Below are 12,750 nucleotides of genomic sequence, written 5' to 3' on the forward strand. Positions count from 1 at the left end.
CATTTGAAAATGGCTTCCAACTGATTTTACAAGTTTAAATAAGCTGCTTATACAATACATTAAAATATTTCTTAATTAACTATTTATGACATTAACAAGTATGAGAAATGGGGTACTAAGATTTTACAATTTTACACCTTATAAGATAATAATACATGTAATTATTGTGTTCTTGTCAACAGCTTATTGAGTGTTTTGGAGCCCCTAAAGCATGATCAGATTGGGGTTCATACACAAAAGACATTTATAAATTGCTTATATAAGGGGGTTGAATTGCTGGAAGTTGCGCAACATTACTGCCTGGCGTAAATGTAAGTCAAAATCAAATGTTATAAACATACCTGTTGGCTCCAAAAATGTCCACATACAAACATACCAACATGTACACAATACAACTGGGGGGTATTCCAGGAGGCATGTTTAAACTAGCCTGACTTTAAGCCTGAATTCTGGCTGAAATCCGCCTGAACTTGTTACTCTGGGTATGTCGGTTCCAAAAGACCGGATATGAGTTGGCGTAATTACGCTCGACTTGGTAACCCTGGGTTAATGCACGTGCATGTCAAGTACATAAAGACATTCTCAATAGATCGCCGATTTCCGGAATCACCATGGAAACCCGTGGAGAAAAAAAGAGAGCGCGACACTTCAGTGAGGCGGAGTCTGAGCTTTTAATGACGGTGTATGAAGATTATACGTCCATCAAAAAGTAATACAGCTGCATCATCAGCAAAAGAAAGAGTTCCTGCTTGTAGTAGAAGAACAGACAAAGTAAACGCACGAGTTTCTGATCTTATTTCCATTTTCCTAGTGACGCATATATATATAACTTATCCAATTTTGCCAACTTAGACGAATTACTTCTATTGGTAACAAATAATTGAGTTAAATTTATTCAACCTCATTTCACATCTATACAACTAATTTTTTTTTACAACTCATATTTACATATTTATCTAACTAAATGTCATATTACTCCAATTCAATTAATCTTTTTCCATCTTAATTAATTATGATTCTTGAACTCTCATATGTCTACGTTTGAGCCGGCAGATATGCTCATTTTTATAACAATTAAAAGGACGGAAAAAAATTACACGGAGTCACAATTTCAATAAAGAATTATCTGTCATTACAATTATAGGTTTGAACGGTAGGGGTGCTATATAAACTCATCATCCCCTCCTTTACTCTCACTCATGGTGCAGAGACATAAGCAAAGTAGGACAAAATAACTCAGCAAAACACGGTAAACAGCTCAAACAGTTAAACAACTAAACACATTTTGTCAAAAACCCACACTTAAACCCAAATCCGTCCAGACAGGTAAAGGGAATGGTATCCCAGAATCCCTTGTGGTGCCGCTCTAACAGCAGCACCAAAGTTACACCTACTTAATTGAATTAATGTGAATGAAAGGAAAATAATTGTCTGAAAACTACGTATTATTTTTTAAGGTGACCTAAAAAAATGATTTATCTTAACTGAAGCAAATAGTTAAGTTAGATCAAAGTAAAAAAAATTATCTTTCCAACATCCATATGTGGTCTTATCGCCCTCTCACGGTGGAAAAAGTATTATCTGAGCTTCTTCATCCACTAAATCATCTTCAAATGGACACGCCATGCTGCTTCACCTCTCTGTAAACAAACTAAGCTTCAACTAAACCTGCTCCAGACCAGGTTATGTTCAGAGCATGAGTTGTCATGGCAACTTGACCTACCCTGAAACATACTTCCATTTCTGGAACCGAAAGCTGAGGTTATCAACTTCCTTAGCCTCAAACTTACCGTGGGAGCTAGCATAACCTGCTTTCTGGAATACCCCCCTGATGTTCACACATGCATACTTATGCATTCAGACCAACACATGTGAAATACTTCATTCAGGTGAGATCCGCCACCCAGGCCAGGTTCGGCAGGACCGCCACAGGGGCCCCCAAGGCCAGAGAGCTGGGAGGCACCTGGGGACTGAGAGTGCCAGACCCAACCCGACAAAGACAGCGCCCCTCCCCCCACTCTGCCTCTTGAATGTTTTCACTCAGTACAAGTTAGTAAATGTTCCTGATGAAATTTGCAGTTCACAAAAAGAGAAAACGTTAGCAGGAAATGTTTTTCTCATTCACATGCCTCTGTGACAATGCATTGAATGCTGGAATAATGAGGTCATGTGACCGGTTGTGAGTAAGTTGATGGGCTACAACCAATGTCCACAAACATACAGGAGCATATGTAACGTCATTTAATAATATCAGAATGTGGTATTTTTAATAAAATAACTGCTTTCTTATTGTTTTGTTAATTTCAAGAAACGTTATCATGATTTTCATTTTACCCGTTGGTTTCTTATTCTGCAGACTTTCTAGACATTATTTTCATTTTCTTCTGACTTTCGTCATGCGTTTTAGCTTTTTTTAAATTAAAATGTGGTCTGTCACCTTATATGTTCTCTGCTTTCAGTTTTTGGCTCCATGGCTCCAAACAAAGAAGAAGAATGTTTTGCTGATGCCTGGAAATAAAAGGAAATAAAAGTCTGGAATCTCTCTATATTAATAACTTAAAATATCTTTAATGTAAATACGATGTTTGCTTTAAAATGTGTGTTTTTTAAGCTAAATTATCTTTTGTGAAGCTTCGAATTGAATTGGACAATTTTCTTGATTATATTCCTAATTAATTTATATTTGCTAGTAAGGAAATAAAACAGGATTTGATATCAACTTTAGTTCTTGTGGTTATTTTGACTAAATGGTAAATGGCGTATACTCATATAGCGCTTTTCTACCTAGAAGGTAGGTACAAGGATCACCCAGTCACACACTGGTGTGTGACTGGGCTCTGCTGCCAAACACAGGCGTCTGCCTACCACCAGAGGCAAGGTGGGGTTCAGTGTCTTGCCCAAGGACACTTCGACTCATGGGCGTGCAAGGTGGGAATTGAACCTGCAATCTTAGGATCATGGGTCGACCGCCCTACTGCTGCACCACGGAGAACCAAATGTATGTAACTTGCTTTACATTGACACCTCCTTTTCTTGGATTGGACAGTAATGAGAAAGTTCTGACACTAAGAAGTCTCACCTGATTCTGGTCAAAAATTTTATTGATTTGCTTCTTATTTAGGAATAAAATTGGTGATCACGTAAAATGACATCACTTTATCTGAAAGGTCGTTATACCATTGGAAATATTTCTTTAACACCTAACCAGTGACATAAAGATCAGGACAATCCAAAGAGTTCAAATGTTTAGTCACGTACCAACTATGTGGAGCTGCAGCTGCGGGTTCCAGCTGCTATCCAGCAGTCTGCGCTGACGACAGAGCTCCTCCTCGTTCTGGACGATGGTTCCTTCAGCAGCAGAAAGTTGTTCTCTGACAGAACCTTCCTGAGGTTCTGAAGACATGGTTCCTGCTCCGATCTTCAGCTCCAACTCCCACAAACACCGCCGTCCTCTTCACTGCAGCTCCGATCGATCATCTGCTAGTCTCACAATCCCAGAAAAAAGGTCCAAACAGAAACTTTTCTCCTGGTTGGAGATTTTCCTGAAAGTTCCTGTGATCCTGCAGGAGTCAGTTCTGCTCAGCCTGCAGAGCAAACAGAAAAGACTCTGGAAGCTTCCACATGTGAAACTTCAAGACAAAGAATCCAAACAACAACATCTGATTGGTTGACTTTTGGAGGGAATGCTGCAACAGTCTTCTGTGATTGGTTCAGCCGTCCCTGCCCCCACTAGTCCACTGCACAGGGGGCAACATTCCAGGGGGGGTTGGTAATCTCCTCCTTCTATTGTTTCTGCCCCACTGGCTCTTTCAAAATAAAGGCTTGTTGTAGCAGAAACCTGAATGGAACATCAGAATGGATTCAAACTGCTGCTGGTTTCAAAGCCTCGTTCTCAACTTCCAGCTGAACTCTTCATGAGTTTGAGCGTCTGTGACAAACTCTACAGTTGAACAACAGCAGTGAAAATCTCCATGGATGTCAACTGGGAGAGAATCAACATGAGATTTCCAAGAGTTTCTGCAGGAACTCATCACAAAGTCAGGAGCTGCAAGGCCTGATGGGAGATCTGGGATCCTATTTTGACATGAAGGAAACTCTTTCAAACAGGAAAGATTTCCTCTGACACGATCACTTTGATGCTAACATGAAGATGGATCCCAGTGATTCAGCTGAGAAACATCCCATAATACTCTTCTAGATGGTTCTAGAGTGGTGTGCAGATTTCTAGTCTTTTCTGCGGTGAGAAGGTTAGGGTTAGAAAATAGAGATTTTCTCTCATGACCTCAATATTCATCCAGTTTAGATCCAGATTCCAGCTCAGACCAGGAAAACAAAGACGTTCATGGATCTATTTGTCTGCAGGAGGATCAGAATGGAGCAGAGCAGAGAGACTGTGTTCTGCAGAGTTTAGTTTTTAATCTACAAGCTTTTATAAACTGTTTCTGTTTATCAGGACAGGATTTTCTTTATGTTTTTGAAACAAGAACGATTTTATAACAAGATAAAAAATATGAATGAAAAACATTTATTTAATGTTTCTTATTGCCTTGAATAAAGATTACATGAAAACAAGGTTTTAAAACCAACCATTTGGTTGAGCAGAAAGTTCACTGATATGTGATATTATTTCAAATGTAGTGATGTGCCCTAAAACACAAAAGAAAACTTTTATTTGGAGTCTTGAAAACAAGATGGAGCAGAAGATAAAATAAAATAAAATAAAAGTGGAGCTGAAAGTTTTTGCCTCCTTTCTCTGCCTGTGATGTGATGTGATGAAGGCTTCAGTTTCTGTCTCTGCTGCATCGACTGTGGGAGCAGAAGTTCATCAAACCTGTCTTCTCTGTTGCCTTAAAATCCCTCCAGTTTTCTTTTTAGAACTCATGTTTGTACAAATATACATAGATTATGACACCTGCATCCTATAAACCTGCAGGATGGAAAACATTTCTGTCAGAACCTTAACAGCAGCAGCTTTGATTGGTTTAGATCATAATGGTTTGTCTTAATAAACATAAAATTCAGTTTTCTTCATTGTCTGAGGATATGGAGCAGCAGATCTGAGGTGAAACAAGAAGGACAAAGAGAAGTGCTGGAGTACAGAACATCCACAATGAAATTCATCTAAAATATTAAAATAATCCTTGATTTAACCATCAAAGATGTTTGACCTCCATCCTGACACATTTAGGATCTCCAGCTGCAGAAAAACGTGTCAGATTTCTGTGTCGCTTCCTGAAGCTGAGAAAAAAACATTTTGAACTCCAGATTTTCAAATTACAGATTAATGAAGAGAAAAAAAAACACAAACATGAAATAATAGAGGCTGATGAATCCACACAAAAACTGAAAAGGATCCCAGTGCATCATGGGATATCCCTTTTTATCAACTGTTGTGGCAGAACCTCAGTCCTGTCAGCCTCTATAAACTCAGTCTGAGTGTGGAGCTGCTTTCTGGAGGATGTTTTCTCTCATCTGCTCCCTTGTTTTCCAGGGGGAGTCGTGACCCCCCCCCCCCCCCCCACTGACACTAAGGATCCTCTTCTGTGGTTTTTCCACGGTCAGTCCCAGGTCAGCAGGGTCTGAGTCCTCTCTGTGAAACTGTCAGCTTCTGTTGATGAATCTGAACTGATGACATTAGATGAGGAATGTGTCTTCCTCTCAGTCTGTTTGCTGTTTTTTCTGGAGGCAGCAATGAAGGTTTGGAGTTTTTATCCAAAAATGTCATGGAAGTAAAATCTCACATTCAGATTCAAGTGGACTGTCAGAGTTTAATAATAACCTCAGGACAGAGATAACCTGATCTGATTAGTTCATGATTCGTTACAAAAATCCATTTCAGGTTCCAACAAACCAACAGTCCACTCAGACAATGTTTCCTCCTTCAGTGTCACATCCAGAAACACTGAACAGTCTTCATCAGTGAAGAAGATTCTCATCTTCTCACCAGCTTCCTGCTCTGAAGGAAACATCTTCATCATCATCATCATGGACAGCCAGACCAACCTCTGTAGAAACACAATCCTCTAGTTCCAGACTAAAGAAATGATCCCTGAAAGTAGAGTCTTAGTGAGTTCTGGATGTTGTTTGTCCTCTTCTGTCTGCAGACAGGAACTCCTGCTCCTGGTCTCCTCCTGCAGATCCTGCAGATCCTGCAAAGCTGCAGCACCACCTGCAGAAAGATGCTTCCTCTTCAGGCTCCGCCCCTCCACATCAAGAGCTGCAAGGAGAAGAAAGATCAGAGTTTCTGCTAAGCTGCTATTGGAGCTTTTAGGGGGTCAGATCTTTAGGAACATTTGCTGTCAATGAAACCAGGAAGTAAAGTGTTTTAAAGATCAGATTGATGACGTCATCAGTTGTGGAAAACACTGGAAAATGGAAATCCAGCAGAGAAGTAAACATCATGAACTTCCTGCAGGACAAACTGTTCTAGACTGTTGGAGACAGGAACAGCTTTGGTCTGGGAGTTGTCCAGATTCTCCTCAATCTTCTCCTCCAATATCTGCTGCTTCCATCACCTAAGAGACTTGTTCTTCCATCCAACATCAGCACCTCTGAAAGAACCACTGAAACAACTGTTTCTGCTGTCAGAAGCTGCAGATAGAAAAGACTCAGCGTTTTTCAGCAGCTTCATCCTACAGAAACATCAGCAGAAGAGAAGCAGCAGCCATGAAGGGACTGAGAACAGAACCACCTGAAAAGCATTCATAGAATGCTTTTACAATGACTCATCATTTTCCACTAGAAGCTAATGAGTTTTTCCAAATGCATGCTGAATATTCTTAGTTCTAGCTTGGAAAGAACTTTGTGGGATTTCCCTGGAAAACCTGCTTTATCAATCATTTTGGTCTCTTTTTCTTCTTCTAAGTCCCAGCTTGGTGAGTGTGCAGGTCGCCATGGCAACCAGTGTCCAGGTCAAAGGGAGGACCACGGCCATCCAGTCTCCAGGCTTTTGGATGGATTTGGATTTGATAAACATTTGTTTCCCACATTTTAATAGTAGAATTCAACACGGGACATATAGTGGATTGTAAGAATAGGAACAAAAACAGCAACAACAAAATAATCCTCCTCCCCTTAAAACATGCATTTGACTCTGAACAAGTCTAAACCAAATCCAAGCAAAGACCAGCGCTGGGGCTCCTGCTAGTTTCTTTTAGAAGAGCCTGCCTCTTCAAAACATAGAATGTTCAACAACTAGAGCTAAATGAAACTAGTGCATGAAATGACAAAGAACTTCCTGTTTGAAAGGAATCTCATGATGGCTTCCACCTGTCTCTTTGCTTTTCCTTTCTTTTTTGGGTTTCTCCTCTTTGGGAGGTTACACAAAACTGCACTTTAACCCAGAAGGAAACAACAACCGCTCCACAATCCCTGAATCCCCTACAGCAGTGGTCCCCAACCCCCGGGCTGCGGACCGGTACTGGTCCATGGGTCATTTGGTACTGGGCCGCACAGAAATAAAAAATAACTTACTTTACTTCTGGTTTATTTATATTGGAATCCGAAAGATGTTTTATTTTGAAAAATTGCCCGATTCTCTGTCACATCCGTCTATGTCACCATTAACGCAGGCCAAGGCGCTCTTCTCAGTCACGTGATAGGTTACTGGTAAGATAAAACCCAGGAGCTATTAAAATGAGTAAAAAACAAACATCTTTGGGAAGTTTCTTTGCCAAGGGGAAAAGGCCCAGCCAGGACACAGAAGAGTGGCCTTCGACTTCCAAAAAAAGAAAGCTAGATTTAATAAACAGTACTTCTTTTTTGCACCTTGAGTGTGGGTCGGGGAGAGGGTGAAGACACCTGTGCGATGTTGTATCCATGCGTGTCAAAATGAAAGCTCTGGGTTTGTGTTGTCACGTGTCTGTTCCTCCTTCTGCATGGCGTTGCTACAGTAATCCTCCGCCAACATCTTAAAGACCGGTTTGTTTAATAGAAAGTCGTGCAATAAAGTTTATTGAAGAAAAAAAAGGCTGCACTGTAAACCCTAACGAGTTGACAGAACTTAAAAATTGTTTTGTAACAGATTACACAATAGTTTTTAAGTTATATTATTAAAACTTTTAAGTTAACATTTATTAAAATTTATATTGTCAGTTGGCTTAAATTTGTATTATTTCATATTAAAAATATTAAGATTCCTCAACTTACAAAAGAGTGATTATTTACTCAAAGTTTTTAATTTTTTCCAACTAAAAAAACACTTTAACTATATTTTTATAATATTACTCAACTCATAAAATATGTAAAATTCACTCAAATGTTTTATAAATTCTCTAACTCATTAAATGTGTAGCATTGAAAATATTTAAAATTCTTCAGCTTAAAATGTTTCTACTTGAAATGTATTCTAAACAGAGGTATTGATCCTGCCCCACAACAACATTTAAAAGCTAACATTGATAAAAACCAACAAACATGAAAGCCACACAATAGCGATTGCTTAATACACTTTTTTAATTGCTCTTTTTTAAAAAAAAAAGCACAAATATCAAGAGGATGAAGAAACAATAAGTGCAATAAAACTGCATTATAAGAGTGCCACACAACATATTGACAAAAAGTGTTGGTTTGTATTGTACGGCAGAAAAAGCAAATGATCACAACAAAACACATTAGTAGCATAACACTTAAACCAACAAATAGTCCATTCTGGAAGACTCACTCAACGAAGCATTCTTCCGTGTCAATAAATGTCCTTTCAGGGGTTTGCTGTCCTCAAGGCTCAAGACAGCATTCTGAATAAATATGAAGGCAAGTTCAAGTTTTTTGGGGTGCTGTAGGTCCAGAGCATAGATGTCCCCGAAGAGTTAGAAGAGATTAGTCAGGCAGATCTGTGGGACCACTGACGGCAGCATCAGGAGCGTCACCACGACAACTGAGAGGAGAGCCACAGCAGTGTCTGTGAGGTCTGGTATTCTGGAAAATACAAAACAAAAAACACAGATGAGTTCAGACCCTCAAAGATATTCATCACACTAATGTCCAAAACTGACATTCCTGCCACCTGTCAATGGGAATCTTTTCATGCTAACATTCTGTTAGCTTTTAATCAACTGGCTGTGATGCTTTAAGGACCAACTCCAATTAAAATTGTGTTTTTAAAAAGTTCTTTAGCATTTTTCTGAAAAGTGAGGACATTTATAAAATAATTTAAGACTAAAGCTTTATTTTTCTTTATTCATATAATGATGGATCAGGAGCAGAAAAGGTAAACCAAAAGGTTCCCACTCCCTCCAATCAGCAGTCCCTGATGTTCGCCTTTCATCTTCCGTCTCATTCTTAAAACCATTTAAAAATATTACTCAGTTTGCAAACTACAAACAATTGCCTATTTATTATGTCACTCGATAAAATCTCAATCAATATTAAAGGATTAGAGAAAACCATTGACAGGGAGTCGTGTGCACTTACTGTACAGGTCTTGAAGAAGTTGGAGGCATCTTCATGCAGATAAACAGGAAGTGCAAGGAGGACAAGTGCCCGTCTCATGTTCACGTCACGTTGGTCCTAAAAGAATAAAAAGAAATATACATTACTATTGAAGCAAACGCAGAGCAAACACTTCCAATATGTACTTAAAGAACTTTAAGAAATAATAAAATGATACCTTTTCTAGATGTCTATTTCTAGTGAGAGTACAATACAGTGTTTATGGCATGATCCACTTCAGGTCAAAGACCCAAAGTCATTTTTAAGGCAAGTTACACCCTGGCTTCTTACAACTGTTTACAAATGATTTGTTGTTTTTGGCTAGTTAAAATCTGCATAAATGTTTCCATGCTGCCATATCAATCTAATAATGGTAATAGTTCAGGATGAATATATTAAATAAGTATAAACTCACCCACTGACACCTCTTTTCTGGTGAAATGGTGACTTTCTGGTGAACTGTCTGAAGTTCAGTATCTGAAAAAGTCCAAAAGGGATTTTTCAATGTTAAAGAAAAATGTTTCAATTATATTCTGATCAAAACATTTATTGCACTACACAAACTATTGCATTTTTTGTTTTTTTAATAGCTCTAGACAAATACCTGATCAGGAGACAAGTTACCTCGCTGGCCTTGGCGTCTACCTGGAGGTGAAACACTGAACACTCTGTAGTTCGGTACCTGAACACAACAGGAACACGTTGATTAATTTATTTTTACAAAAACCCTTTTTATAATGGAGATCAGTGATTTAAAAGCTTAAAGCTGCATTTAAAACCCAATGCTTCCATGTAGCCACCAGGCTTAAAACTTTTGGCGGTAGCTCCTCCCACACAACCGTTAGAGGCTTTGAGTGACATTTTTGGACATGTGTCCAGCAGAAAACTTTAGCCACTAACAAAGGCCTCCAACGCGAATTTCACACGCAGATCACGTTTAGTGTGATTGCAGCATAACAGATCATTTCTACCTCTGAAAAAAACTCGTCACTGTCGTAACTTAAGGGCAGAAATGCATTTTGGGTTTGGCTCGCCATACGTCTGCTCCGCTATAACGAACTAATGTACATTGTCACATTAAGCTGTAAAACGATCGTAACACACGTATATTTAAACAGTAAAGCACATTTACGGTTGTATAAGAGCATTTTTAAAGCATTTCATTCAAAACAGAGTAAACCGTGAACGATACTTACCAAATTAAATCAGGGCTGAAGACAAGACGGCGCCACTGAGGAAAACATCAGCGATGAGGCGGATGGAAAAAAACGAGGTTGGGGCGTCTTGAAGCGGGGCAAAAGCGCAACGCATTGCAGAAAAATAAAATGCTCGATTTTCAATTTCAAACGTCGCATACTCGCATTCGGCTTTAGTATAAACAATAGATGCGACTTAGAAACCACCCAAATGAACAAATCTTTTACTTTATACACAAAGTACCCACTTCCACCTAAAATGAAAGAAACACATTTTAAAATAATATCTAAAATTTACCCTGTTGGAGATTTTTTATATAAAAGATTCAAATTTGAATCTGAACCATGCATATTCTGTTCATCTGAAACTGAAACATTAGAACATCTTTTTTACAGTTGCAACCAGGTTAAAATATTCTGGTCTGATATACACAATTGGTTGTCACTCAAAATTTTAAATATTCCCTTTTTTTCCTTATGTGATGTTCTTTTCTATATGGAAAATCTGGACCCGGGAATTTCTGATGTCATTAATGTTGTTATTATTTTATGCAAACATTTCATTCATTTAAGTAAATGGAAAAATACATGCCCTTTGTTTAGTATTTTTTTGAATTATTTTTCTGATTATTATAAGTGTCTTAAATGCATTCCTAACAAAAACAAGAAAACTACAGTCATTTATCAGAATATATCAAAAGTATTATTATTTTGAATTGTTTTTGCCTTGCCTTTGCCTATTATTTCATTTTTATTTCTTTTTTTTCTATATGTGCATTTATAACTTTTCTTCACCCTAATTTGGTTTGTATATGAGCATTTAAAAAAAATAAAAAAGAGGTACACACATTGTTAAAAAATATTACTGTTTTTTGTTTTTTTCGGTCTTATATGTGTGTTATATATTAACAATTGTTTATTGTGCAAGTGACTGTGAATGTCTGTAAATTGAAAAATGTACAATAAAAAAAAAAAAATACTCGCATTCGGCAAATCCAACATGGCCACCTGAGCTAACGTTGAGAAAACGAAAGACCCTCCCACCAGTACGTGATGACGTCATGACGCTACTTCAGGGATCTTAAAATTTTTGAGTGCTAGATACAAATAAGCTTTAAAATATTGAGCACTGTTGAGTTAAATTTGGAAAAATGTTGATAGAGCTTAATACTTTATAGTTGAATCAACTACAAAATGACATTTAAGTTGTGTAACCTTAATAGTTATGAGCCAATACAACTGTTAGGGTTTACAGTGTGGTCTGTGAAAACTTTGGCTGTGGCGCTAAAAGGTTGGGGACCACTGCCCTACTGCCTTTATCTAAATGTGGTCCAGAGGAAAATTTTGGCGGATGCACACAAAGGCAGGAGACGGAGGTATCAATGTTATAATAATTTTATTAAAAAATGTAAATAAATAAATAAAAATAGACCAGTTAAAATACATGCACACAACAAAAACAGAAACAGAGATTCTGTTTGCTGAAGACCTGAATAGCTAAAGGAGGTGGAGACTCCTAAAGATTTGATTTTCAAGAAAATAACTGTTCTTTCTGCAATATAGACTATAGAATCAATTGATCATCTGTGTTTTGAATGTATATTTGTTAACAGTTTTTGGGAGGATTTTTTAGTTGGTGCTCCTCAGAGTTTCCTTTTCCTATTTCTATTCAGTTACAAAAACATCGTATTATTAGTAGTTTCTGGCGATAATTTATTTGATTTGGCATTTAATACTGTATTAATTTCTGGAAAATTCTTCATTCATAAGAGTAGATTTTTTTTTAAAACCAAACCATTATTCACTACATTAAAGAACTGTTTATATTTTAAATCACTAAAATACATGAAAAAAAGAAAGCAATAAAACTGTCCAATTTCATTGAAGATCACATGTTGTATGACAATCCCTAGTATTGTGAACTACAATTCTAAATTTATTTTTTTAGTTGTATCTATGTCTTTTTTATTTCGTTCTGTTGTAGTTATGTGAATGGAAGTGGGCGGTTCCAATAGCCAAATGCTGCACGACAATTACCCCCCCCCCCCCCCCCCCCCCACTGTACCTGAGCCAATTAATGTGTTTTAAGAATGAAGTCAAACTGTATTCATCCTCATTGAAGCGT

General features: G+C 37.8%; 1 protein-coding gene and 1 non-coding gene across 2 annotated transcripts in view; both read right to left on the reverse strand.

Annotated features, from left to right (window-relative positions):
- Positions 1–12,750, reverse strand: part of LOC144987890 (uncharacterized) — a 461,750-nt gene that overhangs the window by 55,670 nt on the left and 393,330 nt on the right. The window lies entirely within an intron of this gene.
- Positions 5,858–6,065, reverse strand: LOC144990737 (small nucleolar RNA U3). Its single transcript, XR_013654692.1, has one exon. It is a non-coding gene; the product is annotated as a small nucleolar RNA U3 (small nucleolar RNA).

This window comes from Oryzias latipes, chromosome 2, assembly GCF_053564925.1.
Source record: "Oryzias latipes strain Hd-rR chromosome 2, Olatipes_Hd-rR_3.1".
NCBI classification, from domain to species: Eukaryota; Metazoa; Chordata; class Actinopteri; order Beloniformes; family Adrianichthyidae; genus Oryzias; species Oryzias latipes.